Below are 27,515 nucleotides of genomic sequence, written 5' to 3' on the forward strand. Positions count from 1 at the left end.
GTCTTCTTTAACCCTTTATGGTAAAGATGTCTTTCTTACCAATATCAGATCCGATATCAGATCCACCTGCAGGTGTTCTCAAGGGGAGTGTTTACCGATATTGTCCAGCACTTCATTTCCAATACTGATATCGACAAGTAACACAGGCTAGACTTAATAGCTTCACAAATAAGAATCCAATTAAATAATGCTGGCAATTACACAGTTGGGAAAGCTGCACTTTTCTATGTGGCACAAGGGTCAGTATAAGAACAAAGTAAAGTGCAAATTATGACTCTCTTTCTCTCACTCTGGATTAATACATCCATCCATCCGTTTTCTATGCCGCTTATCCTCATTAGGGTTGCGGGGGTATGCTGGAGCCCATCCCAGCTGACTTTGGCCGAGAGGCGGGGTACACCCGCTAGACAAACAACCATTCACGCTCACATTCATACCTATGGACAATTTAGAGTCGCCAATTAACCTAACATGCATGTTTTTGGAATGTGGGAGGAAACTGGACTACCCGGAGAAAACCTGTGCACGCACGGGGAGATTCGAACCCAGATCTTCCCGATCTCCTGACTGTGTGGCCTGTGTGACTCTGTGATAACCAGTCAGCCACCGTGCGGCCTGGATTAATACAGTCAGTGAAATTATAAACTAGGTTCAATCAGCACGTCTCCGGTCGCTTATTATTTTGCTGCAGGAGCTCTAGCTCAATGTGACTCAGAGTTATTCTTCCTGAGGTGTGATATTAAATTAGAAATATTAAAGGATGATACTTCACTTCCCTCTCGCGGCGCTTTACACTCACTGCAAATTGCATATTTTCAATTTGAAGGCGAAACATGGAAATAATTCCAGACCACGGACATACTGAGCTAGCAAGCTTGTTGCTGTCACTCAATATCATTATTGGCATAAAAAGCAGCTCGTGTTTTTTATATTACTTATGTTAATTTTATATGTCACTTAGTACTTCTTCTTCAGGACATTCCAAATGGTTATTCTGGTTCTGTCCAATGTTTGTTCAATGGTTCTGTTTGATTTTTCATCTTTTCTCGGATTCACAATTGCTTCAATTGCTTGTTTTTTACTCATATTTTCATGTCGTTTTCACCTCTAAATGCAGTCTACACAGGCAAAAGCTATTCTACTCAATCTGAAACTGAGCGTAGACATTCAGTGCCGTTTACTGAATGAATAAGCAATGCACAGTAATAGGACACACCTGGGCAACAAAACACACCTGTTGCTTTCTGGTCCTAAATGTTTTCAGTCTACAGCAAAAATAAAAGGATTGGCCTCACTGATCCAATACTCCTGGAGGGCACTGCATACTACAATGATTTTATATTCAACAGAAACAGTAATCAAATTGTGTACTACAATAACAAATAATTGTTACATTTGAATAAAATACCCTTTTTAAATGTAATCTTTATAACAATTATATTTAATTACATACAGCTAACTAAAGCTTAGTAAACAGGCACATACAAAATTTAATATAGGAAAAATGTAAGTGAATTAATCTGTTCCAAGGTTAAATTGTCACTATCATAGAACATTTATTAACTGTACAATGAATCTTTTAAGTAACATTTTGCCATTCCCAGCTGTTGTAAAAGTACGCAGTTAAATGTTGATGAAGAAAATGTGATAAAACTAAAATAAAGCAAATTACTTGGAAGATGAATACTAGTAAAAATAGTAAGTAAAATGTGCCATTGTTTGGTAAATTTAGGTTTTTGTAGGTAATTAAATGTATTGCTCAAATTTTACTGGCCAGTCAGACCCTTTTCTCTATGGCAGTAAATTCAATTACTGGTTATTTGGTTATTATCACACTTTACCGCGTTTATAATGAGCCATTGAGCCCCAAAAAAAACAACCTATAACAAATATTTGACAGGATGTGTTGTCGTTGTTGTTGTTTTTTTTTTTACAAATTATACCTCATTAAAAAATGGCCAGTGTAAAATCTTATCTTATTCTATTTTTGTTGTTGACCATTTGCCAAATATTTTAATACAGAGACCAAACATCTACACACCAATTATGATATTTATTATAACAAATAGAGATGTGTATCATAATGGAGTAACTGATTAAGCATTGTGTTTTTGGAATTGATGGTCGATTGGTAGCACTGATGCAACCTGCAGGACCGTCGTTGTGATAGTCTCAAGCGGTCGGAAGAAGAACATGAGGTCATTTTTGGCCCCCAGTTTGTTTAATGGCTCTCTGCATATTCTAAAAATATAAAAAAAAGTTAATTATGAGTGAGATACAGTATTATTAGATATAGCACTATTTTGCTTTGTTGCCTACAACACAAAGCCAAGAAGTCATCATTTTGTTCCGATAGCTTAGCACAGATTGATCTACATTGCATTGGTTTTAGCATCTTCAATATGCAAAATGTATCAAAGTGGCCCCTTGTCCTTCATGTGTTCTGTATGCGGCCCTCTGCGGAAAAGGTTTGGACACCCCTTCTTTAGGAGATATGTCGAAAAACAGCACAACTACACACACAAACACACACACACACACACACACACACACACAGCATCTTCCATTCTCATCTCAGACACAAATGCTAATCCTGCCACCGTGCTAGCCATCTGTGGCTAGTGAGCGGCCAGCCGCAAATTACTGAGTGAAGAATGGACACAAATAAAATGTAAATTCACGCCGGGCTACAAGTGGCTCCCCCTCCCTCTGCCCGGCTCGGGGGGCCTCTCGGTTCCCACACCGCTACCCTGCGTCTCTCCCAGGGCGCTGCTGGGATACTGCCGCCTGTCGTCAAGCCCCGGGCGAGGATGCAGCCCTGTCATTGGCTCGCCTTTGTTTGGAGCGCATGTCTTTTTTTTTTTAAGGCTGATTTGAATATATGCAAATGTTTCCCATCAAAGGATACTCCCACCATGGTTGTTTTACACCCTCCCTTCATTTCGCTGCCTCCTTTTTGTGTCTAGCCTAGCAGACGGAGCTATGGGAACCAGCCGTGAAGGGCCTTCGCTGTCACACTGAGTTGGAATTAACACGCACGATGAGATTAAAGCTTGTGAGAGTGACAGAGAAAATGTTCCTTCAGGGATTGCAGCCTGCCACTCAAATGTAGAAAGTGTCTACTACATGTACATCTCAAAATATTTAAATAGTTCAAGATTTTTTGTCATTTCGGAAGGTGAGCCCCATATATTATATAGATTCATTCCACACAGTTCATTGCACGTTGCAGGTTGGATGATTATGGCTTACAGATCACGAAAACGCAAAATTCAGTGTCTCAGAAAATGAGAAAAAGAAAAAGTTCAGTTTTAGGAAGTCGTGGTGTCACACCCTACATCTCATGAACTCAAAACACCTGCGAAGGTTTCCTGCGCCTTGAAATGGTCTCTCAATTTGGGTCAGTAGGCCACACAATCACGAGGAAGACTGCTGACTTGACAGAAGTCCAGAAGGTAGTCATTCAGACCCTCCACAAGGAGGCTAAACCATAAAAGGTCACCGCTAAAGATGAATCTGAGACATGGGCCGCAAATGTCGCATACCTCTGTCAAGCCACTTCCGAATCAGAGTCAACGTCAGACGAAACTAAATGTTGCATGTCTTTTGGAAATCAAGGTCTCAGAGTCTGGAAGAAGAGTGGAGAAACACAGAATCCACATTGCTTGAAGTCCGGTGTGAACTTTCCACAGTCAGTGATGATTCTGGCCGCCGCGTCATCTGCTGGTGTTGGTCGACTGTGTTTTCTCAAGTCCGCTGTCGACACAACCATCTACCAGGAAGTTTTAAAGCATTTCACACGCTTCCTTCTGCTGACAAGCTCTGTGGAGATGCTGCTTTCATTTTCCGTCACCTGATGTGAAAGTGGCAGCACATTAAAGGAAAACTGCACTTTTGTGGGAATTTTGCCCATCATCCGCAATCCTTGTGTGAGACATGGACACACATGACAGCTCATTAATGCACACAATGGGACACACCTATGCTGCCGACACAGACCGCTATTAAAACACCTCCAAAAACTCTCCAACGAGGTTTTATGTGACCAATAAGTAGTAGTAACAGGTACATTCATGATAACATGTAATACTTACAGTATTTTGTCGTATTTTGGTCCTTTTAAGCATTACCGGAACTTCCTTCCTGGGCGCATTGATTTCACACAGCAACATAGAAACGAACTTTTCCAAATTCAAAAATAAAAACACAACAGCAGCTGCAATATGTACTGTAGCTCTACCCTTCGGTAGACGCTTGAGGTGTTGTGAGCGCATTGTGATGCGCTGCGGGCGAGTATGTAGTGATGCTAGGTGCTAACTGGCTAATAGCTAGCCGGTGTCGTGTGGCACGGTGTGAATATGCCATTAAAGTGGTTCGATCAGCGTAACAATGTTAATAATGATAATAACAATAATAATGTTGATTAATTGATTAATATGCACATGACATTATATGTAAATGGAGCATTGTTGGCACTTTTTAGAGTTTTTTTCAGAAGGCTGTATAGTCGGAATATGTGTTTCCCATTACATGGATTCTTCGTTCTGTCTTTTTATCTGTTTGTTTTTAGTAACATTTTTAAAACACACAGAAAAGAGAAAGACATATGTGTTTGTGTCTCACATAAGGATTGCGGATGATGGGCGAAATTCCAAAAAACACTGCAGTTTTCCTTCGAGTGCTTTGCGTAAACCTTGCATCGCTACCTGCACTTGATGTTCCCAATTTCATTCGCTCTTGACATGTGACCGTTTTTTCTGTCAGAGTTGCGGTGCGGTTTGATTGTCCAGGCGGAAGCTATAGTGATTCTACAATGGATCAAAGTTACTTCAGATTTGTCAGATCAAAACACAATTGCTGCTTATGATTTCTATCAACATGTGGGATAGTAATCTAATTTGGACCTAATTCTTTGTACGGCACTAGTGTAAACATAAAGCTAACTGTAATGTGTTTTACGTGTCTTTATGTAACTTCATATATAAATGACTGGTAGTAGGGATTCTCCGATCGATCGGCCACCGATCAATATCGTTAGATTTGCGTAAAAAACACTTGATGGGCATATGCCAATAAATCTCAAAAAACGGTCAGCTTGTTGCGGCAAACCCTACATGTGTGCTGTGTCACATAGGGTTGCAAACACCCATATTGACCCATATTAACGGACGCACATTGTCCCGTATTGCCGCAAGAATCAAAACTAGTCTGTAAAACCTCATGGATTCAGTTTGACACCATCTATGTCAGCGTGTTTGATAACTCCCTTATCAAACATATTGCCGTTTGACTTATCTTGCATCTTTGCTTCCACGCTTTGCCTAGCTGTCAGTGGCGGCAGCTAGCTAGCCCTCCAGCTAGAGTTAGCCGCCTAGCTTCTGGTTTTCGGACTCCAAATATGACTTTTTACCACAATGACATTTTGTTTTTAAAACAAACAAGCAAGACATCTACTTAACAAAGATATTTATTTGTATTGTATTATTTGTATTATTTTGTTCTGTACATTTTGTTATCTTAAATGATCTTGTTATCTACTCCAAAACATGCAAATTAAATTCAGGTTTGTGTCAAATAGTACACAAATCATTTCACACAAATAAAGGCCAAAAAAAAGACAATGAATCCACCCAAAAGTTTAGTTTTTTAATAATTACCTATTTGCCATGAGGGGTCCCTTGGAATTGTCTAATGGCGCCCTTGGCCAATACCACATAAATGAACTGAAAAATCTACAGTTAATCCATGTGATCGGTATTGGTATCGGCCGATCTCACGCATGGATGATCCCAATAAAACCCTGATCGGAGCGTCCCTAATTAGTAGTAGCAGCTACAACTGTTGTCATTATTTTACCTTGTTTCATGTTGTGCAAAGATGTTCAACAGGTAAAAGGTCATGCATGCAAAGTTATAAAACATTTCAAAATATAAGTGCATTATTCTGTGACTCAGTTAACTAAAAAAAAGTCAGTTTGTCCAGTCCTATACTGTATTTCGTCATTGTAGTTTTGTTAAAAGTAATATTAAAATACCGTCTTGTCTTGTTCTAGTGAACCCAATACCGTGTATCATCTCGTCCCATGAGCTGAGTGGATCGTGAGACTCCTACTACACACCAGGTATAAATTCCAGCAATACCTATAAAACACGACAATATGGCCGCCCAAACCATTACAAATCTTACAACGTGAATAACTTTACTTCATTTTGCTTTTATTATATTGACTACGTTAAAAACGAACGCCTCCAAAGTCCTACAAATTTGAAGTTCAGGCACAATTTCTGCCAAATGAATCCTCAAAAGTCAAACTAAACTCGGAGTACAAACTCTTGTCATGCTGCAAACACCAAGTTTGTCTTTCATTTTTGTTTTATTACACAGTACGACTGTTAAGAATGTTAAAATGTCACTAATAACATTACATATACAGTTAATGAAGGTATTATGATGTTCATTTTTCACCTTACATTATTTCCTATGGGAAAAATGCCATTGAAGTCTTTGATAATCTCTGAAAACTCATGCCGCATTTCATTTTTTGTACTCATGAATGTTGTGCCAAATTCAGACGTTCTTTCCACTCTATCATTTAATTTATTTCCTCCGCTTAAAAAAAAGCATTTTCAGAGTGAGCGTTCTTTCCATTTTTCCCCATCTTTCATGGAGAAAATTCAACATAACTGCATGGTCTCACCTCTTTGCTGGACAAAACCTAATGAATCTACGGGCTAGAATCGCTAACTACACCCTGCGTGTGTGTGTATGTGTGTGTGTGGGGGGGGGAGTATACCTCACCCTGTAGCCTAGCCCACCACCAGCACCCCCAATCAATCTGCTGTGGGCATTCAAGGCCATTGTGAATGTGCTTGAACTTGACTGACGGAATTGCCTGGGAAAAGAGGCGAGACTTTGGCCCTTTGCTCCCCCCCCCCCCTCCTCCTCGTCCTTTTCACAGAGCACCGGGTCGTCCAGACTGGTGTCATTTGCATAAAATTCAGCCTGTCCCCAATTAAGCCAGGGAAGCTTCGAGAAAAACTAGTCTGGTTGAACGTGGCCATGGATGAGCATGGATGAGAAGCTCTCCTTTCTTCTTCTTTCTTCCTCCCTCACAATTGTAAGTCCTAGCATGTGTTCTTACCTGTTTCTTCTTGTATTCTTGCGCATTCTGTGTCAATCACTGAGCCTAAAGAATGCTGTAATAGTGCACGGCCTTGGGTCTTTTGAATGTCTCTATTAGCCTTGCACGTTCTCTAAATAGTTTGTGCTGGATGTCTTTGATCTGCTCTTTTCTGCAGCATCTCCACTCTCCTTTACCATCTCGGTGCACATTTCGTCCTCTTTCTGCTGGGAAACCTCTGCTCTTTCTATTCTCCTTTTATTCTGATGTCTCATCAAAATGCTCTCTTGATTTCTTTTGATCGTTTATAACATTTATGACATTCCGTCCAGTTGTGGACACCTTCCATTACTCTGCTTGGTCATTTTGGATGCGTGACAGAGACAGAAATATTTGCTCCCTGTTGGACTTCCCGCATGTGACCTTTGACCCTGCCGTCTCCATATCAGGTCAAGCTTCTTTTGAAGGGCCGCCATTACAATTCCCAGAGGTGTTCACTTGAATTGGTCGCATATTATTATTGTTATTATTATTATAGCTATTATTCATGCGTTCTGACTCATGATAAGACAGAATTAACACAATTAATTGCTAAATTTAGGGCAAACCTGCAACTGTGTAATGTCTTTGTGAATACCCTGCACTCAAATGTTGATTTAAAAATATATAAGCTTATCGTTATTGCAAATTAACGAGTCCGGTCTAATAGCATGTTAGCATAGACACAAAAACAAACATCTAAATGAAATACATAACAGATACAAATAAGTCCAAAGCATAGCTAATTATTAAAAAGTAAAACATTTACCATAAATTGAACAATTAATCATCAGCATGTGTAACAAGGAATTTACAAGTGACTACATGGATGGAAATGACAATTTGAGTTATTGAGGGGGAAAGTCAAATTGAAGCTAACAATAATGTGATAACAATAACAATAATGACGTTTTTAAGAATAAAATATAAATAAATAAAATTGATAAAGAATCAGTAAAAATTTAAAAATATATTTTCCATTTTTTCAGTTGAAGATTTTTACTTGAAGAAACGGAACGTTTATTTGAAAAAAACAACGTTATACCTTGATGCTGTGGATTTATTTAACGAACCTATTTTGGCCTAAATTGTATCATTAAGCCTATTCTTGAATCTTATTCCAGACATTTCCTACATTGCTGTCTTTCTAAATATAATTTATATTTTTTTTAAATACCCACGAAAATACCGATTTGTGTTTTTTTACGTACGTTGGTCAAATATTATTGCTGTTATTGCCACTGCTTTCCAAACCTCAGCATCTAACATTTATTCACGATCGAAATAATTATTGGGAAAAAAAATCAAATTAACGCCTTTATTTTAAAGCTAAAGGCGACGGATTCTTTCTCACACGTACAATGACATTCAAAATAGCTAGCGAGTAATTTTAGTGCTTATGTAAATGAAGACACTGTACCTCCGCGCCCTTGAGAAATCCAGTCGTCTTCAAAGGCTGATGTAAAACACATAGCACCGACTCATTAAACCTAACATTTTTTTTAATTGCTTTTAAATTATTTGTATATGGTAATTGTGAAAAAATATTCATGCACTCTTTTAATTTTGGATCAGAAACTGCTTCAGGCCTCCTCCATTTTCGGCTTAACAGACTTCAGTTTCGATCTGAATCATTTTATCTGCTATATATATATTTTTTTCATTTGCATGATGTTTTAGCTGTTCCGTTTATTTGGAAACAATTTGAATGGCTAATGAACGTGCTGTGGTTTGAATGAAGGCCATCTTTCTCTAGTTCGGCCTTGTGGTGTTGTGCAGTGCTGCGTTTCACCAGTAGATGTCGCCGTTGGTCGCGTTGACGATGGTCGTTGAATTGCTTAACTGTGGAAACCGAAGGTCACAAACAACCAAAACCAGTCAGTCATGCACGTTTAACGTATTAACGGGGATGTGTAATATTATTAGTATTTATTAACTGTTGCATTGCCACTTTATTAGGTGCACCAGCACAGTCTACTGCAGGGGTCTCCAACTTCATCCAAAATTCTGCCTTTTAATAAAACTTTTTGATAGAAACCGTTTCAATGTTTGTTAATAGTGCTTTAAAAGTGCACTGCATCATACGCATGCTGGTCCTAATATTTCGGTTATTTGTCTACATGAGTATGGCAAAAAAAACATTAGAAACAGCTTTGTTGTATAATCAGTGGTTCACCACGACCACCACAATAACAAACATGGCTGTGACCAATGAATGTTCATTGCTTGTGGGCAGCCGTGACCTGTATGCAGTATTTAACACCGTAATCATTATCAAATGTGCCAATGCTCTAAATGAATGGGAAACACGTGTATTAAAATGTTGATTTATTGCCTTGTTTTTAGAGAAAGCATTTTATTTTTAAATAAATACGAAACAGCGTATACGCCTGTCACGAGCACTTCGAAGCTGACGTCATCATGCTGTTATACGTCCACCTTTTTTGCGTTCCGGATTTTTTTATACATGTTTTAAGATTAGCATCCAGAAAGCAGACATTTGTAGTTACTTATATAAAATCGTATTTTTAATAAATCCAGATCAGCAACTTCCGGGTTCACGTTCCCGCCACCTGGTACCACGAATAGGTGGGGATGGAGGCATGGACGAGTGTTTTAGGGAGGTGCTTGCGTCAAAACGGCGACCAAAGAGATGAGGGGAGGCGGGTGGAAGAGAGGGAGAGGGAGAGGGGGGAGACTGGGAGAGAGAGAGAGAGGTGGACCTACAAGACGCAACATCCACGCCACGCACACTCGCTCCCTCGGATGTGGCGATGCTGGATGCTAGCAAACCATGATGCTAAAGCTACGTTTAGCAACACTAATGAAGGCTTGGCTAACTCTGGACTTTAAAACTAATTAAAATACAGACGGGACTTGATTATGATGGATTTACCCAATAACGTCACGTACACATGTAAGTAGTATTTAGATTCTTATTCTTATTATTGAGGTATATGATGGACACTTGGAAGTCAGTGACGTGCATTAGGTGTTGATGATGAGTGCCGCGGCCCCCCCTTGAGGGCCCCCCACCCCTCAGAGTCTGGGTTTGTAAAGCAAATAGTTGTGCGATTGTTAGCAGAGCCTGGGAAAATGTTCCCCTTGACGCACCCACACAACCTCTCACTGTGTGTGTATGTGTGTGCGTGTGTGTTGCCTGCCAGACACTATTGTGATGCTAATGAGCGACAGCACGTTGTTGAACTTGATGTTGACTCTTTTCTTTCTCTTTTTTTATATCCTCCACATGGCACTTATTGGTGGGATTTTTTTTTCCTCCGAAGCGCCAGTGTGATTTAATTACTTGCTGTTGGGTGTTTTTAGCCAATCGCAACCTAAAGCATTATTGCTTGGTTTACATTCAGAATAATATAATAGAATAATATTTTTACTTGTGTAAATAGAGGAAAGCAATATGCAAACACACTATGGAATAGCTAAGTTTCAAAATACACCATTTGGACCACATACAATCCAACTATTGATATTTATTGTTATTCTAAAAGCAAAATAATTATTTCCCCTTAATCCTTATATATTACTCTAGTGGCTGTATTGAATATAGATGCATCGTATTATACTGGCATTTTTTTTAAAACAAAACATTTTCCTTTCTTGTCTTTCTATTCTTTTTATCTTTTTTTCTTCGTGCAACAGGTGCAGGCCTATTGTACAGTATAATTAATTATTGTATATTGATACACAGTATCAAAAAACATTTGGGTAGAAATTCTGACTCATGTTAAACCAGTTGAACAGTACTAATTTTTACTACATACAACAGTTTGTTTGCTTTTTTCTTTAAAACAAGAATTACTATTTAATTCGTTTGTTTTTGTTGTTTTGTTGTTTTTTTCTTTTACATATTTTACAGCTTTTACATCAGCACAGTCATAATATATATACAACACATTTTGCATTTAAAAATGCTAAATTATTGTCGTTTTTAACCAACGTTCCAAAGTTACTGATAGAAGAGCATTTTGAACGTATGTTTCAGCACCATGGACAGTGATCGTTGAGTTCTCCAGAGGCCCCATTTTCAAACATTATTTACGTGTTAGCAACAATTATTTTTGAACAATATAGAAAACCAAGACAGGACTTTAATCAAGGCGAGGGCGTGCATGCACGTGCTATCTTTGAACTGTACGTCTGTTTGATGGGATGTGACGTAGCTGGAGTAGTTTGCTTATATCCTTCACTTTTTTAAAGATATCTAATTTTTAAAAATCTGATCACAAACAAGTTAAACAATCATGCTTGATATTTTCTGTTTTTAGTTTATTTTTATTCTTTAGAGAGGAGCCTGTCGGAAACTGACATTTGAATAATTCTATTAAATTGAGAGACATACACTGTACATAAATTACATCATAATATGTTGTAACATTTCCATTTCATTTAAAATTCGGTATCATTTCAATTAATTTTGAGTGAACATTTGAAGACATTTCACACAAACCCATAAATAAAATACCTTTTTGCGTCCTAAATGTTTTTAGTGAAGGTGCCACTTTGCCCTTAATGTCTGTTATTACAGGCAAAATTCATATTATTGAGGGGAAAAATATTGAGCATTTGAATGATTGACTGTGTTAGACCGTGTGTGTTTAGTCTTGTCAAATTAACAGCAAAGTTGCCTCTCTGTCATGATAAATATATGAATGTAATATTAACACTTTTAGTGAGCATACTGAATGGTCTGTGGATGTCTTGTAATGTCCATGTATCAACTGTAAATTGGATTTTCGAGTTGTCAGTACATTGTGATTATTTGGACATTCGTGTCTCGAGAGCAGGTTTGTTTGTATTAAAAATACCTATCCCCATATGTGAAAAGTGCATGCTGATTGTTGTCCGCATGTGTGACCTCCGAGGCCTCTTTTGAGACTCTGTATTTCCTCCTTAAGCTTGCCCCCACTTCCCCAGCTTTGCTGCAGGTACCCCATATCTTATACTTGCCAATTTTAAATGTACCTGCATTTTACTTCTTAAAAACAATGCACACATTGGCTAGTGTCTCGCATTATGAGGGGTTTTGCCTTTTCATTCGGCACCGACCCTGCGCCACGTGGGTTGCCGGCCACTACGACTGGGTCAGGCCAGGGAGGGAGCCTCCCAGCCCGGACTGGATGTCGGACTGTACCCGCTGTATGGAAGCCTGGTGGAGCTTAACTTTTTTGTTAACTGTCGTATGTTATGAAATAAGGTGGCTCCAAAATGAACAATCAGCAACATGTAAGACAAAATAACAAAGCATTTATATAGTTTTTACTATATTATTAATCCAAATATTATCAACACCGTGCTCTATACGCAGTATTTTGGCCACGATTAGCGATGATGCACTTGCTCCTGTGGTGTTGACATTTAGCTGTGTGCCATATAGTTTGTTGTGGATTAATCCACTCTGGAAGGTGGTGTGTGTGCGTGTGTGTGTGCGTGGAATGGGGTCGATGTAAGGTGGCATTTAACACAACACTTGTTTGTTGCGATAGTTTAAAGGCAAAGAGTGGATACATGATACACTTTGTTATCATAGCGTGTCTGATGATGACAAATGAGTGTGACATCATCAGCATCACCTTGCACATGCTCCACGTGGGCAACTCGCGCCTTGATGATGATGATACTGATGATGTCACCCTCCGTGACGTCACGTTTGTTTTTTCGCTACGTGCTCACTCCCCTCATATTCGCGCAGGTATCATGTCTGATAATAATAATTGCCATTGAACGCCTCTTTATGCTTCAAGTGGGAGAGGGAGGGAGAGAGGGAGGGAGAGGGAGGGGGACGCAATGGCTCCCTCCATGTGACCACCACCACCACGCAGCAGCCTTGACGCCGGCGGCTCCTTTAAGAGACGTGGGCTAGTTTTTCTCTTTGGTTATCTAGCTGTATGAGTTTATGCAATATCATAAAGCTAGAGAACCGAATGTAGAAACTAGTCCCGCGGTCGTCACGCCCCGTGGAATGCGAGAATGGATGCGAATGATGGCTGGATGGAGCGATGATGAAGCCACCGTGGAGGGATGAGGAAACACACCGCGTGGATCGCATGGAGAAGAAGATACGCCTCCTTCCTTCATTTATCCAGTCCCGCTTTTGGATGCGTATATATAAGCCGGTGAAACCTGGACTGGAGCACCTAAACAATACATAAAAGGGGGAGTCATGGCGGTGTGCATTTGTCCCATGCTGTGCAGTGGGGAGAGGTTACACTCATGTAGGAGGTGCTTCATGCACGAACATGCATGCATTCTATTATTCCATGCATTGTACTGTTGTATGCTAGAAATGAAATGATCACGGATGTTTGAGGAGAGATGCGTTTGATTGGACCACTGCTGGCAGTCACGTGCTCCACCAGCGCACCCACCCACCTCCATCAAATCCATTGAACCAAGCGAGAAAAAGGCCATTGGCGCACTTCCTAACTCGTGATTTTCCAATGTATGTGTAGGTTTTGTTGTGGGATTCTAGTTTGGCTGCTCTTATTTGCTGGTTCATCTTGAAGTTGGTGTTGTCTATAATCTCATCAGGTCTGCATATATTTCATGGCAATATGAGTCACGTGTGATAAAGTAAAGGCATTGATTGCAGGATTTAGCTAGATCCATGGCCATGTGTTGAGTCACCTAAAATAAGATACTGTTTTTGCATACATTGCACTCAATAAAGGAGCAGTGGACAAGCTTTCCCACATATGATTTTTAAGGGGATTTAGGAACCTTGCCACATGTGAGAGTATCCAGGGTATCAATCCTGCATGAGGCCCTTTTCAGTCAAATGCAGGGCGCCTTCCAGCATCCCTGTGTCATGTCGTACATTATGCTGTGGTATACCTACTGTCGGTATGCACAAATGCCTTGATGTCTGTGCATGATGTACAGGAGCAGATTTTGGAGGCAAGATTAGACAGGACAGGGTCAGCCAGCACCACCTTTTTTATGATGCTGCCCATCATTTGAGGCGGAAAAGAAGCTCTTGCTGGTTCTGCTCTGCATGTATTGTTATAAGACCATATTGAATTTTAAACAGGCTATATGCAGTGTTATTGCTGCTACTGCTGAACTGCAGCTGTATAGCATTGTATTATATATATATAACATATTGTAGCATCTCAGGGTCACTAATGGAGATGGAGGTAGTGTTAGCCAAGCTAGTGCTCTCGCTAATGCTTAATTTTCATTGTGTGTCATTGTATACACGCACATGTTTAATATGATGAGAGGCAATCATTCACACTTTTCACTGGTACTGTATGTCACAAATGTGTGAATGCTGATATTGACACAAATAGTATTAAAACAATATTGTCAGTGTTGAGGCAAATATCAAGCATAGCATTTTTTTCCCTCAGAAATCATGTTTACATGCTGAAAGACAAACATTCACTCAGGTTTTTGTCCCAAAAATGTGTGGATGCTGAGAGACAAGCATTCACTCAGGGTTTTTTTCTGCTGAATGGATGTTATTGCTGTCCATCAAAAAAAGTGTGAATGCTGAGAGACAAGCATTAGCACTGCAGTCTGAGAGACAAGTTGCATTATTTTCTGCCAAAAAATATGTAAATGGTAGGAAACAAACATTCACTACAGTTATTTTTTTTTGTCAAAGGAGTATTAATGCTCAGAGACAACCAATAAGACTAATGTTATTGCCCGTCCGCAAAGTGTGACTGCTGAGAGACAAGTGTTCATACTAACGGTATTCTGAAAACAATATTGTCAGTGCTGAGAGACAAATATTTACGTTTTCTGCCAAAAGAATGTTATTGCTGAAAGACAACCATTACACAGTATATATTATACAGCCATTAAGACTCAATTTTATTGTTCGTCAAAAAAAGTGTAAATGCTGAGAGACAAGCATTGACATTAATCATATTCTTAAAAATGATTGTCAGTGCTGAGAGAATTAAGGTTTTGCTTTGTCCAACAACAATCTGTCCATGCTGAGAGACAAGAATTCACACTTGTATTGCATACAAATGTATCAATGTCTGGAGACAAGCATCCATACTTGTCACTGTCCATAAAAGTGTATATATTCTATGAAAAAAGCATTCATGCTGTTTCATGAATGTTATTGTCCATTTTAAAACAATACTGAGAGACAAGTCTTCAATCACAGGTTATATTTGATCAAAGTGATGTGTTATAGCTGTGAGAAAAGCATTCACGCTAATGTTATATATAGTCCATAGGAATATTCCAGTTAAAAATGTGAGATTGTTGCACTTAATAGGAGCGACATCGATTCAAACGCAATCAAAACCAACTTGTGCAGCTTCTTTTGTACGGGCGAGCTATTACTTTGCGCCATCCTAATAAAGTACTAAGTGTTGAAGAAATCCAAAGTCAATAGCATCTCTGTGAACCATCTACAGTATGAAGTGATGCTGTGGCATTTTCCCTATATTGCCCATAACCTCTAGGGGGCATATTCGCAATTTTGGGTTACTGACAATGGCTCTTAGCAATGACACATTTTTAGTAATTTCCATCATTTATAGCACAATTTATTTTTTTTACTATATGCTCTGATTGCAGCACACACTCACACACACATAGTGTTTGCCCAGTTGTGGTAGAAATGAATGCATTGCTGACGGGGTAATAAATGGGGTGCACGGGGGTTGGAATGGGGGGGGGGCGGCTTTGAGATTGAAATTCAGTCTGGCGAGTGACGGAGAGGCAAGCAAACAGGCAGGCAGGCTAGACGTTGGCGTTCCCACATTAATATATGTGTCTGTCTGGGCCCTCTTCAGGCCCTCAGCACCAGATGGAGTCTGGTCTGGTCCAACAGCACCTGCCACGGTGCATTGTCTCCATCAGTCAACTTTCTATATGTCTGCTTTTTACCATTTTTATTGCCATAGCATTTTGCATTCTTAGGCGTTGCTTAATTTTCTACCGTAAGACAATATGACAAATATGTTTGGACCATGCAACCGTCCTTTTTACTGTCCTTTTTGAGCTTTACTGCCCTGCTGCAGTTCTAAACTACCATCCTAGACGTTATCTTGCTTGTGTCACATACTGGATTGTATGCTGTGTGTGTGTGTGTGTGTGTGTGTGTGTGTGCACAGACTAGGATATTTGTACACCTCTGTTGCTGAAACCTTAGTGCAGCGGTGGGTAACCTTTTTTTGAAAAAGGGGCCATTGCGGTTTTTAGTCCTCCCAAGGACCATGCTAAATGCATGCAAACATATTGTTATAGATTATGAGCATTTGTGGCTTAAATGTTTACTTACTATGTTCTTTGAATTGCATGCCAGGCCGGATGAAATGCCCTCATGTACTGTATATGGCCCATATGCTGCAGGTTCCCCACCCATGCTTTAGTGTCTTTTTTCTTTCTGCAGAGTCCAATAAACACAGAAATGTTGTATTATAGAAGCAACTTCAGGCACAGGCCTCACCGCAGATTGTAATGTGTGGATTTGTCTCCTTTCTTTCAAATAAAATAGGAACTTGTGGACATTTTTGTAAACGTAGAAGCACATTTTCCTTAATACAATGAGAAGTCAATTGCCTCGTGTTCCAACAATGGCACTAATTTGATTATTCCTTTATTTTTACACAACCTCCATTGGTCCCATCCCATCAAAAACTCCATCAATTTTCTGCTATCATTTTTTTACCTTGAATTGTATGTATGTATTTATCTAAACCCTTTTTCCTCAACTTATGAATTCCAGAGGTTCGGTAGCCTAGCAACAGCCTCTGACCCATGCAAGGGAGCGAAAGGGAAAGTATTTGAAAGGCTGACAAGCCGGCTTTAAATCCGCAAAGGACGTCAGATTTTTGGTGGATGTAATCTCACAGTACTTTGTGTAATCGCTTGTGAAGTGCGCCGCTTGTGTGTTTGCCTGCGTGTGTGTGTTTGTGTGTGTGTTAGAGAGAGAGAGCGAGAGAGAGAGATTGCAATTCATTCAGTATTGGCAGCTGAAATAAGAAATGAAGGAAGCGTTTCAAACATCAGAAGAAAGATGCACGCATCTTTTTTTTTTAACTGCCATAAATACACTCACTGGGCACTTCTTAAGGTACACCTGCAGTTACATTAAATTCAATGCGTCTACAAAAAGATATATGTGAATATATACTATAACAACAAGTGGTTTAATGCTATTTTGACATAATAGACTGGGAGATACAAAGCATTACAAGTCATACAATCCTACATTAAATATTTAGTATCACTTTGGTTTCCTATATATTATGGCAAACCTCACAAAGGGGTATGAGACTGTGGCTATGGATGAAGCAGAAATATATGTACACTTTATGATGCATCTTCACAAACGGAACTTTTCTCATATAAATTATTTTGTTGTTGTTTTACAGGTATGTCTTTGACACACATGCATCACCAGTAGGCCTAACTGAAGTCCTGCAATGAGGAGAGGATATTTGACTTGCCTCACAAATGCTTCACTGCACTTTTCAGGTGAGACAACATAAATAAATTGTTAACACACACACACAAAGTCAAACTTTTTGGCAACATGTCCAATTTATCGGAAATAGAGAATTATAGGTGCAAGTACGTTTTTTCAAAACAAACCTCTTCGTCATTATTTATTTAACTTTGTGTAGGGGGTCTGGAATATACACCAATCAGAACCTGTATTTGGTGAGGGTCCAGAATAAGGTGCAGTCATAGTTTTGTTGACTTTGGAAGGCAATGTCAACATTTTCCCTAAATTCTCATTAATAATATATAAATCTTGATGACAAAATTCACACAAAACAGGAGATGGGTGTCTATGAAGTTGCATCCTACTCTTTTTAGCCATGACGAATACGTAGGGGTGTCCAATAATATTTGCAGACTGATAAAAGGAGATATTTGTTCAGACCATTAATGATATCGGTGTGCGAGTGACGACGTAGTGCTCCAGGCAGGAACAAGATTTGTAGCTCAGTATGTCTGCGGTTTGGAATAATTTCTAAGTTTAGCTTTTAGATTGTAAATATGCATTTTGTAATGAGTGTAAAGAGCTGCAAGGGGGGCGTGAAGTGTCTTCCTTTAATACTTGTAATCTAATATCACACCTCAGGAAGAATGACTCCGACTCACATAGAGCTGGCATACCTGCAGCAAAATAATAAATGCTGGGAGACGTGCTGAATGGGCTCAGTTAATAATTTCACTGCTGTATTAGTCCGGAGTACTACACATGTTTGTGCCACATAGAAATGTGCAGCTGTCCAAAATGATATCACTGCCACCGTTATTTAATTGGATTCTTATTTGTGAATTTGTCAAGACTAACCTGTCTTCCTTGTTGATAGTAGGGGATCATTAGTACAGGACATTAATATAGAATATAATGGCAGTGCCATTCAAGTAAGTAGGTGTGTGACTAATAAACCAGGACATTATATGCATTTATACAAAAAGACAGTATTTATATTAAAGAAAACAGGATTTACATTCAAGCGATTTTTTTTGGTCAACACTTATGGTGTTGATCAGAGTGACAGCCTGGGGAAAGATTATTGGTCACGATTCTTTATTGACGTTAGTTGAGACAAAATGTTTAAATTGTGTTTATTTGCGAAATGCATCCAGTAGCATCACGGTAAAAGAAGCATAATGCGTTCATTCATTATCATTCATTGTCATCATCCATGACCTGACATTGGTTTGAGGCAAGAGCTGCTGCCTATATCGATATCGGTTGATATTGGTATCGGAAATGAAGTGCTGGACATGATTGGTATATTGGATATTGGTATAAGAAAGTCAATATCGACCATCTCTAATGACAAGTAATGGGAATAGAAATGACCGAAGTAATATAACATTCTTAACTGTTATGCAAGTGTAAAAAGAAGTTAACCATGGCTATACTGTGTATGTTAAGATATAAAAAGAAGCCAGTATTAACTTTAATGACATAGGTGTAATGCTTAGGACGTGTCACAGATGCGTCTCATGCGTCTCATTTTTAAAGCATGCTTAATTGTCACAATTGTAAAAAGAAGTTAATGAAAATGTAGTCCAACTTACTTTTAATAACAAGTGACAATGCTGTAACTTCTCACTTATATTCTTTTTTTCTTCCCTTGGTTTCATCCAAGGTTGCATTTTATATTCGCTGCACTTCAGTGTGTGATGAACATCTTTAAAAATGTCAGTGATTTCTATATGAGGATACAGGCTGAACCCCTTTTTTGTCACCTGAGCATTTGGATCCCTTTAAAGATACATGAGAGGCAGTTTACGTAGGAGAGTCAAATAGAAGTTTCAACATGCACCGCCATACCTTTGTAGCTTTCACTGCGCTACACACCACGGGGTGCAACAGCAAAATAAAACAAATATTTCTTTCCCTCTCCAGCACATTTCTTACCTCTCTGTCACGCTGTGAACAGAAAGACACATAACGGCTTCATATGGGGGCCCTCTAAGCCGTGCTGTCCCTGCTAACTAGTTAGCAACAGCTAGCCTGCAGCCTCTCGAGGAGATGCAGGTGACTGAATTCCCGCTTCCTTCTCCTTCCTTCCTTCGCCACGTTGAGTGACAAGACTATAGATTAGCTAGGCGCCTCTCGCCTCGTGCCTTCTCCACCTCCTGCAGAGAACAAACTAGACAGGAAGGATAGACGGATGGAAGGAGGGAGAGGTTCATCATTGAGATGAGGGAGAAACCGAAAAGATTTTATTTGATTTCCCTCCAGGGGTAGATGAGTGTTCTGTGACACTGGCCTAGTTCTATATGAACGCCCCCCCCCCACTCCTCCTCCTCAAGGGAAAGAGTTTGAGAGAATCAGACAAGTGAAGATCAGAGGAGATTCCACTGCCTGTGGCTATCCTCCTCCGTAGTGTTCGACCACCTCCTAAACGCAATGAGGGCCGCTCGCGTCGATAGCGCATCCTCAAACCAGTGTAATCAATGCAAGCAAGCAGCAGTTTGGACCGCCGACTTTAAAAAGTGGGGGCGTTGCTAACGGGCTCAATTTGACACAGAGACAACGTCAAAGCAGATGTGACAGCGCACACACACACACACACACACACACACACATTCCTGCCTTTGTATTTAAGTGGCGTTATGCACATGTCCTTGCTGTATAGCGTCACTGGACCTGTGTTGTATTTGTGTGTACTGTTCCAACCATAGCAAATAAAAATGAGTAGGGTTCTAGGGTCACACTCTCACCATCACAAAACCTTAACTGACTGTCAATATTTCAAGTAACATCCCCAAGTGTCTTACAAGTAAAGAGCCAAAGGACTACAAAGCATTCAGTGTTACTTTAGACTCGTATAATGCTACGCCCATGTGGGCTCATGTGTCTTAGCATTTAGCATTCTTGCTTGCGATACTGGAAAACAAATCTGGTCCACCATCTTTACTCTGTCACTTCTTCTCACCAACACACATAAATCTGTATTCTTCTATCCTCTATAACACCCTTCCATCATTTACATCTTCTCATCTTTTTGCCCTTCCATTCATTCATCCTTGTATTCTTCCATACGACTGTCCTTGCATCCTGTTGCTTTCACTTGTCCGCATCCTTTCATACTTCCATTCTTTTAATCCTTGCACCCTCATCTGTCTATCACCCGTGCCTTTCGCCCTTCCTTCCATTCTCATCCTCCTTCCCGTGTCCTCCTATTCTCCTACCGTCTCCTTTTATCCACATCCTCTCTTCCTTTCACCCTTCCATCTTTCTCTCCATCCATTGCTCCATTCTTAAACTCTTTCAGCCTCCATTCTCTCATCTTTATGTCCTTGCATCATCCCATCATTCTCTATTTCCTTCCTCTCTGTTCTCACCCTTTCAATCCCCTGTCTTCTCATCCTTACATCCCCATCCTTTCGTCCTTTCTTCCCTGTCTCCTTCCTTCTTTGAATTGTCTGATCCTCTATCCTGCCCTCTCTTCTCATCTTCTCATCCTACCAATCTCTAGTCTTCTCATCCTTGTATCCTCACACCTGTATTCTCTCATCCTTCCATCCTACCATGCCAACCTAAAATCCTCGCATCCTCCCACTTTTGTGTCTCCTCATCCACGATCCTCTTATCCATCCGTGCCTCGTGCCATCCTTCCCTCCCTCCATCCCCACAGATCCTCATCCCCCAGTCTCCTGTCTTCTCATCTTTGCGTCATTTCATCCTTCCAACTTTACATATTCTTAACCTCCCATCCACAAATCCTCTAGATTTTTGCACCTTTCCATCTTCTCCTCCACTCATTCTTCCATCTTCCTATCCTCTTCTCCCTCCATCCTCACCTAACTCCTATCCTCCCTTCCCCCCACCCTCCACCCTCATTCAGTATCAGCTCTCCAGCCGCCCCAGAGAAACCAATTCAGACCGCTCTACTCCACACCGTCATGGCGCGTTGGCCAAGGGAGATGGAGTCCTTTCAGGTCTTCGGCTACACACACACACACAAACACACACACACACACACCACCACCACCAATATCCTCTACATCTTTTTGCTGTCGTTTTCCACAGGCCAAAGTCCTCCTGAGGTTCTCTTGGAGTTATTCTGTATGTTATATGACCTTTAAAAGGTGAAAAAATGCATGTGGGCATGTGGGCGTGTGCGATGTCAAATCAAGCATCCCCTCATATGTTTAAACACAGCGATCGAGTGCATTGGGTTCCGTTGAATGGTGTAGAACCGAACACCCCCCTGCCCCACTGCTGTCACGGCGTCTTAAATCCGCTTTTAACAGCCTGCGGAGATTTCTCGGCCGTCACCATTTTTTTTTTGTATTTGTATGCATATCCTACCTCACTGGGCTGTTCTTGAAAGTTGATTTAAATTACGCCCTCTGCATTATGCATCTTGATAGGATATACTGTAAATCTCCTGAAATGAATGCACTTTTGTGTGTGATTGTGCGCAGAGTGGATGGCAGCGTATGTTAACATAAATTAAAGTGTATTTGCAGAGCCCATCGGAAGAAGTGCAAAAAAAGGGAATCTCATAGAATCTCATATAGAAATGAAATAAGTTAGCACTTTTTTTGGGGGTTTTATTTCCGACTAAATTTGGAGTATGGGGCTCAGAAGGGTGACGGGCGGTAAAGGGAGCGCAGAAGGGGTGGGGGTCAGGGTTGTGCTGAAAAGCAGCAGACTGGAGATTGAATGGGACAGAAGTGGGGGGGGTGGCATTAGTGGCGGAGGCAGTTTGGGGGTGGTGGTGGTGTGGCTGGTGGGGGCCCTCTATTGGTTCAATGCAACGGCCGGAGCAGCTGTGAAAAGAGGTCTCCCCTTTTTCCCACGCCCGGCGCGACGCACCAGCCCCGCTTCGGCCTGCCAGGGTCACGTCACGTCACTAATATATACTGAGGCCTCGCACAATACACACACGTAGCACAATTATGCACACAGGCATTTTTACATGAGCGTAACAGACAGAGATGAGGGCTGCTGCAGAGGAACACTATTACAGCATACTTATTTCTATCCTGTTTTGTTTTAAAAGGTGGCTACTCTGGTGTTAGCATAATAGATATTTCACCTCACCATTTACTAACTATAATCATATTCCAAAAAGGCTTTGTCCAGGGCCCCACCACCACCCAGTGCCAGATGCCCTGCAGCATTGTGTGGGTGCTCTCCCCTCCTACCCCCACCAGACACCCCCAGCCTTGCACCCATGATGTCACCCTACTTGCCTGCCTGTCAGCACCTCCACGAGAACTTGAGTGTGGGAAGGCAATGCTTTCAATGTTTAAGAGAGACAAGGGTGGTGGGGGGTGGTTAATTTGGTTGGCGCTGGGTAGAGTCTGGTCCGAGAGGTCAACAAGTGGACTTGAACAACGAACGGGCGAGACTCCCGACTCTCCTAGCAACTCTCCCAAGTGGAATTTAGATGAACGTGTTGGTCCGCCTCCTGCACTAATTCAGTCTGGACTTAGTCTTGAAAAGTCCACCATTAGCCTCACAAAAGATGGCAAAAGTGAGGGAAGGAAGGAGAGGCGTGTCTAAAACCATCTGTTTACATTTCTTTGTCTCACAAATGTAAATTGATGTAGTTAAATGCAAGCACGAACTGTCCAGTGTGTACCCCACTTATCGCCTTTAGACAGCTGGGATAGGCTCCAGCATACCCGCAACCCTCGTGAGGACAAGTGGTATAGAAAATGGATGGATGCATGGATAAATCCCAGCAATTTTAGGCTTAAATTTTAAATGGCACAAATGTGCTGAACATTCCTCTTGGATTTGTTTTCCGGAAAAAATAATATAGACAGGATTTTGTACAAAAAGTAATGCATCAATTAGTAGAAAAGCCACAAATTTGTTCCAAAGATAGTGATTTTTGTGAAATAATACTTTTTAGCTCAGCGTGTATGCCATGTTTGTGTGACATTGTTCTTCCCCATAACCAATAATGGAATTAGGAATAATCTGTTCCAGGGTCAAACTGTCATAAACTGTCAACATCTAATAAAGGTCACCATTCTTAGCTGTTAAAGTGTAAAAAAGTTAACCACAGTTGATATCAAGCCATAGAGACAGTACACTATTTTTATCAGTGCTTAATGTGAAGGTCACACATCTCATGTCTTTTTCATTCTAAATTTTCACACACGTGCAAAAGAAGTTAACCCAGTATAAAACATAAAAATCAATAAAACACTCTACTTTAAGTTTTTCCCTTAGAATTCCTTGTTGTGGCAGCTCTTTCTGTTGGAATAAATGTCACAAAAACGGCACAATTAGCCAAAGAAAAAGCACATTATTATTGCCTTTGCAGTACTATTGTGGCTTGTTGGTCTAGAGCAGTGCTTCTCAAATAGTGGGGCGGGCCCCCCCGTAGGGCGCGGTTAACTGTCGGGGCGGGATGTGTGAGGCAGGGAGGACTTTTAATACTACTGCAGACCTGCCAATATGTATGAATTTGTCGTACTCCGCATGCAATTTGACTCTTCAATACGTTTGTACAGTATGTGTCACCGCTCTCCATTTTGTTGCATTTCGCTGGTTTCAGTTTCAAGTTCAGTCTCTGCAGTCCAGATAAATACAGTAAATAGATATTATCAGTTTCTCAATAGCATTTCAAAAAGGGGGGGGGGGCCGCTGAAACATTTCTGTCCCCCAGTGGGGGCATGACAGAAAATATACAACCACTGGTCTAGAAGTATGAATCTTGCTTCGGCCGTGAGCGGTTCTGAATTTGAATCCTGAGCGAGTTCCATGCAATTTTAAGAGAGCGGCAGTGGTTGGATTGCGGACATATTTGAGATATTTGTCTTCACCATGGACTATAAAAAATATATTGAAATACATCCAGAAGAGGTGCTAGTTAAATTCCTTAGTCTTTTCGCCCCTTGAGCACAGCTAGAAATGAGTTTTTATTTGTTTTAAAATTGCATAGCAGACAGCACATGGCCCATACACTGTATAGGTTGCCTGCCCCTGTACTCGACAGATGATGCCTCACACACAGGTACCTTTTAACTGTAAAACATTGAAATGTGTATAACCTTAAAAACATACAACGTTTGTCATTCATTTATTTGTTGCCTTTATGTCTCTGTTTTCTGTTTTGCTCTCTGGCGCTGTGAAGTGGCGATTGTTGAGGGAGACAATGACTCACAACGACTCACTTAATTAGCCAGCAGAGAAGATGCATTGTGGCAATTAGGGTGCACAGAAGGAGGGGAAGGTGTGGCTTTTGTAACATGCAGCTGTGTGTGTTGTGGCCTTCAGCACACGTGAGTGGACGCATGGAGAAACAATGGCGGACAGGAAGCACAACACATGTTGAACCTTTTTTTTTATGAACAGGGAACAATAGGGCTCTCTATTAAACGGTGCAAACTTGTTTCTCTCTTTGTGGATGAATTAATGAGCACTCTGTTAACAGGCCCTGAGGCTTTGTGTTAAATTTGAGTGAACATTTAGTTTAATGAGTGCATGTTTTAGTCACACTAATAAGACACAGCACTGGAGAGCAGACAATCGTGGGTTTTTTTGTGAAGTCCTGCAATAAATATGATAATAATAATGATTATTATCATAACATTGTATTAAATAAATAAACTGACAATAGTTGTTTAAGCAGTTAAATTGAATAAATATTTGATTGTTATACCAATAATGGTGCATGATCAACAACAACAAAGATAATCTATACAAATGTGAACATACTGTTTCAAAATAAAATAAAATAAAATGAAAACAATAATGCAATATATACAATACAATACAATGCAATCACTTTACACTTAGAACTTTTTACAAATGGAAATTTGTTTAAGTTTTGTTATGGGGGATTTTTTTGGGACAATTTATCAGGTCCTTTTCATGTTGTTTATGATATTATTTTATATGCTATGACAGATGACATAAAAAAATAAATCTATATAATGTTATTGGGCATTCTTTTTATCTTACATAAAAGGGATAGCATGCACAAGCAACATAGACGCTACACTATACACATTAATTGCTCATAAGGGCTTCATAAAACATTGCAAGGGATTTTATTCACCAATAAAGTATTAGCGTTTGTCATAAACCATTCAATATTCTATCTTCGTGTGGCACAACCGTTGACAGCTCTCCTTTTCTTGCTTTTGTGAGGACATTTTGGCTGGTCCACACAAGAAAAATGCAGCTTACGATGAGCTCCTTTCCTCCTTTGTGTGTGTGTGTGTGTGTGTGGCTTCGGGCACAGAGCATCCTCCTCTGTTGGAGCAGCCTGAGGGGATTTCTTTCATGCAGTCAGATGGCATCCAGGCGACCCCCTCTTCCCTTTTTTATAAGAGTTCTTTAACCTTGATAAATGAAGTTATAGGGCGGGAAGGGAAAAAAAGTTGCAGAGAGGCAGGGATGAGTGAGAAAGCGGGAGCGAGGGCCACCGACTCCCCTCGGCTGGCTCGCTCTCAGGATCAATAACCTTCTGGGAGCTGCTGAGCACTCCTATCTGGCGAGGGATATATGAGGGGCGGTAAAACAAGAAACTGGAGCGTTGTCAGTGACTCTCCGCTGCCATCTTGTCACTTTATTTTTACAAAAAGAATGCAAAAACTGGAGCTTGAGGTGGTATGTCAATAATAAAGGATGCCCTCCCCATCTCAAACTTCTTGCCACCCAGCCACCTGTCCTCCAGGACAACGCCTGCACACTCTCCTCTCACAGAGGTTGCACACTGTCGATACAAACCCTCAAACAAATGGGATTTGGCATGTTCAATGAACAGCGCTGCCAAATCCCTGTTGCCACGTGCTGCAGAATCATATCTGTTTGCAGTGCGCATTATAGTGCGGCTACTAACTGTTCCTTAAATATGCTCAATTACTGTCTAATAGGATTATCTGTTGCATTTTGTCATTGGATTTGAATGCTTGTGGAGGGTATTATTAGGGAGCAGGAGGTAGATCACCTGAGATTTTGATCTGCCCTGATCTCTGGCTGTGGTCTAGTGATCTGGCTCTAATCCTTCACCCCTCCTCTCAGCGTCCCATGCGTCTATCCTGGTCCTGCTGCTACTTTCTCCTGTCCTTAATTGAGTTAGGCATCAGTTGACTGCCCCTATCATTGCTAGAGAGCAGGTTGGACCTCCCTTCCCAGGAGGAGGGAGCATTGTCTGACTAGTGTAATCCTCTCCAACCACCACCACCAGGTACAAAGGGGCACTACCCCTGCTGCCTTAAGACATCCTTGCAGGACATTAAGTCCCTGATGAGGGCATTCACACTTAAACTTTGATACGTGCACTTGACATGACACACATTTTAAAAATATCACTATTATTACTACTTTCATCACACAGAAATCCCGCAAAATTGCTGCATCAGAACCATAACGGTAGAGGTCACATTTATTATTAATCTGTGCATTTCACACAGAACCCAGCGAACATCACCACCAGCGTCTGATGTGACATGTAAAGTACTCTTAAGTGTTAAACGTCACAGACCAGTCTCGGCATTACGCGTTACACTTTCACACAGGCAGGGTCCCACCCCTTCTAAAAGATGGAAAATTTGCAGGTCGAGTTTGTCCCTTTATTTTGGAATAAAGCTATTCACAAAGAAATAGCAATCTTTACTTGCCTGCCATTTTTCTTCCTTTTTCCTGTCATTTTTCTGTATAAACAGCACAGACACAGAATGGTTCGGCAAGTTCCCAACTTCAAAGGTAATCTCAGGGCTGGAACAAAGTCTCTGTGTGTGCCTGTGTGAAATGGTATTCTGAGACATATAGTGTATAGGTTTAACCTTTGACACTCACGTGTAAAAAAGCAATGACAAAATGCATGATAATTTTTGAGGTGTTGAACTTCAAAAAGTCTTCGAAACTTTGAAATCTTTTTTTTGCTAAATTCTCATTAGCAAAACTTTTTGG

General features: G+C 40.5%; 1 long non-coding RNA gene across 4 annotated transcripts in view; it reads left to right on the top strand.

The window, feature by feature from the left end:
* The first annotated feature begins 6,991 nt into the window (after positions 1-6,991).
* The window catches only part of LOC129188543 (uncharacterized), a 48,757-nt gene continuing 28,233 nt past the window's right edge, over positions 6,992-27,515 (top strand). For 2 of the 4 annotated variants that reach the window (XR_008572660.1, XR_008572662.1), the window contains exons 1-2: positions 9,893-10,076; positions 17,524-17,626. This is a non-coding gene — a long non-coding RNA (uncharacterized LOC129188543). Of the gene's footprint in view, positions 7,118-9,892; positions 10,077-17,523; positions 17,627-27,515 lie in introns of those variants that run through there. The other 2 variants (XR_008572661.1, XR_008572659.1) reach the window with 2 other exon arrangements.

The sequence above is a fragment of the Dunckerocampus dactyliophorus genome, chromosome 10 (assembly GCF_027744805.1).
Source record: "Dunckerocampus dactyliophorus isolate RoL2022-P2 chromosome 10, RoL_Ddac_1.1, whole genome shotgun sequence".
Classification (NCBI taxonomy): Eukaryota; Metazoa; Chordata; class Actinopteri; order Syngnathiformes; family Syngnathidae; genus Dunckerocampus; species Dunckerocampus dactyliophorus.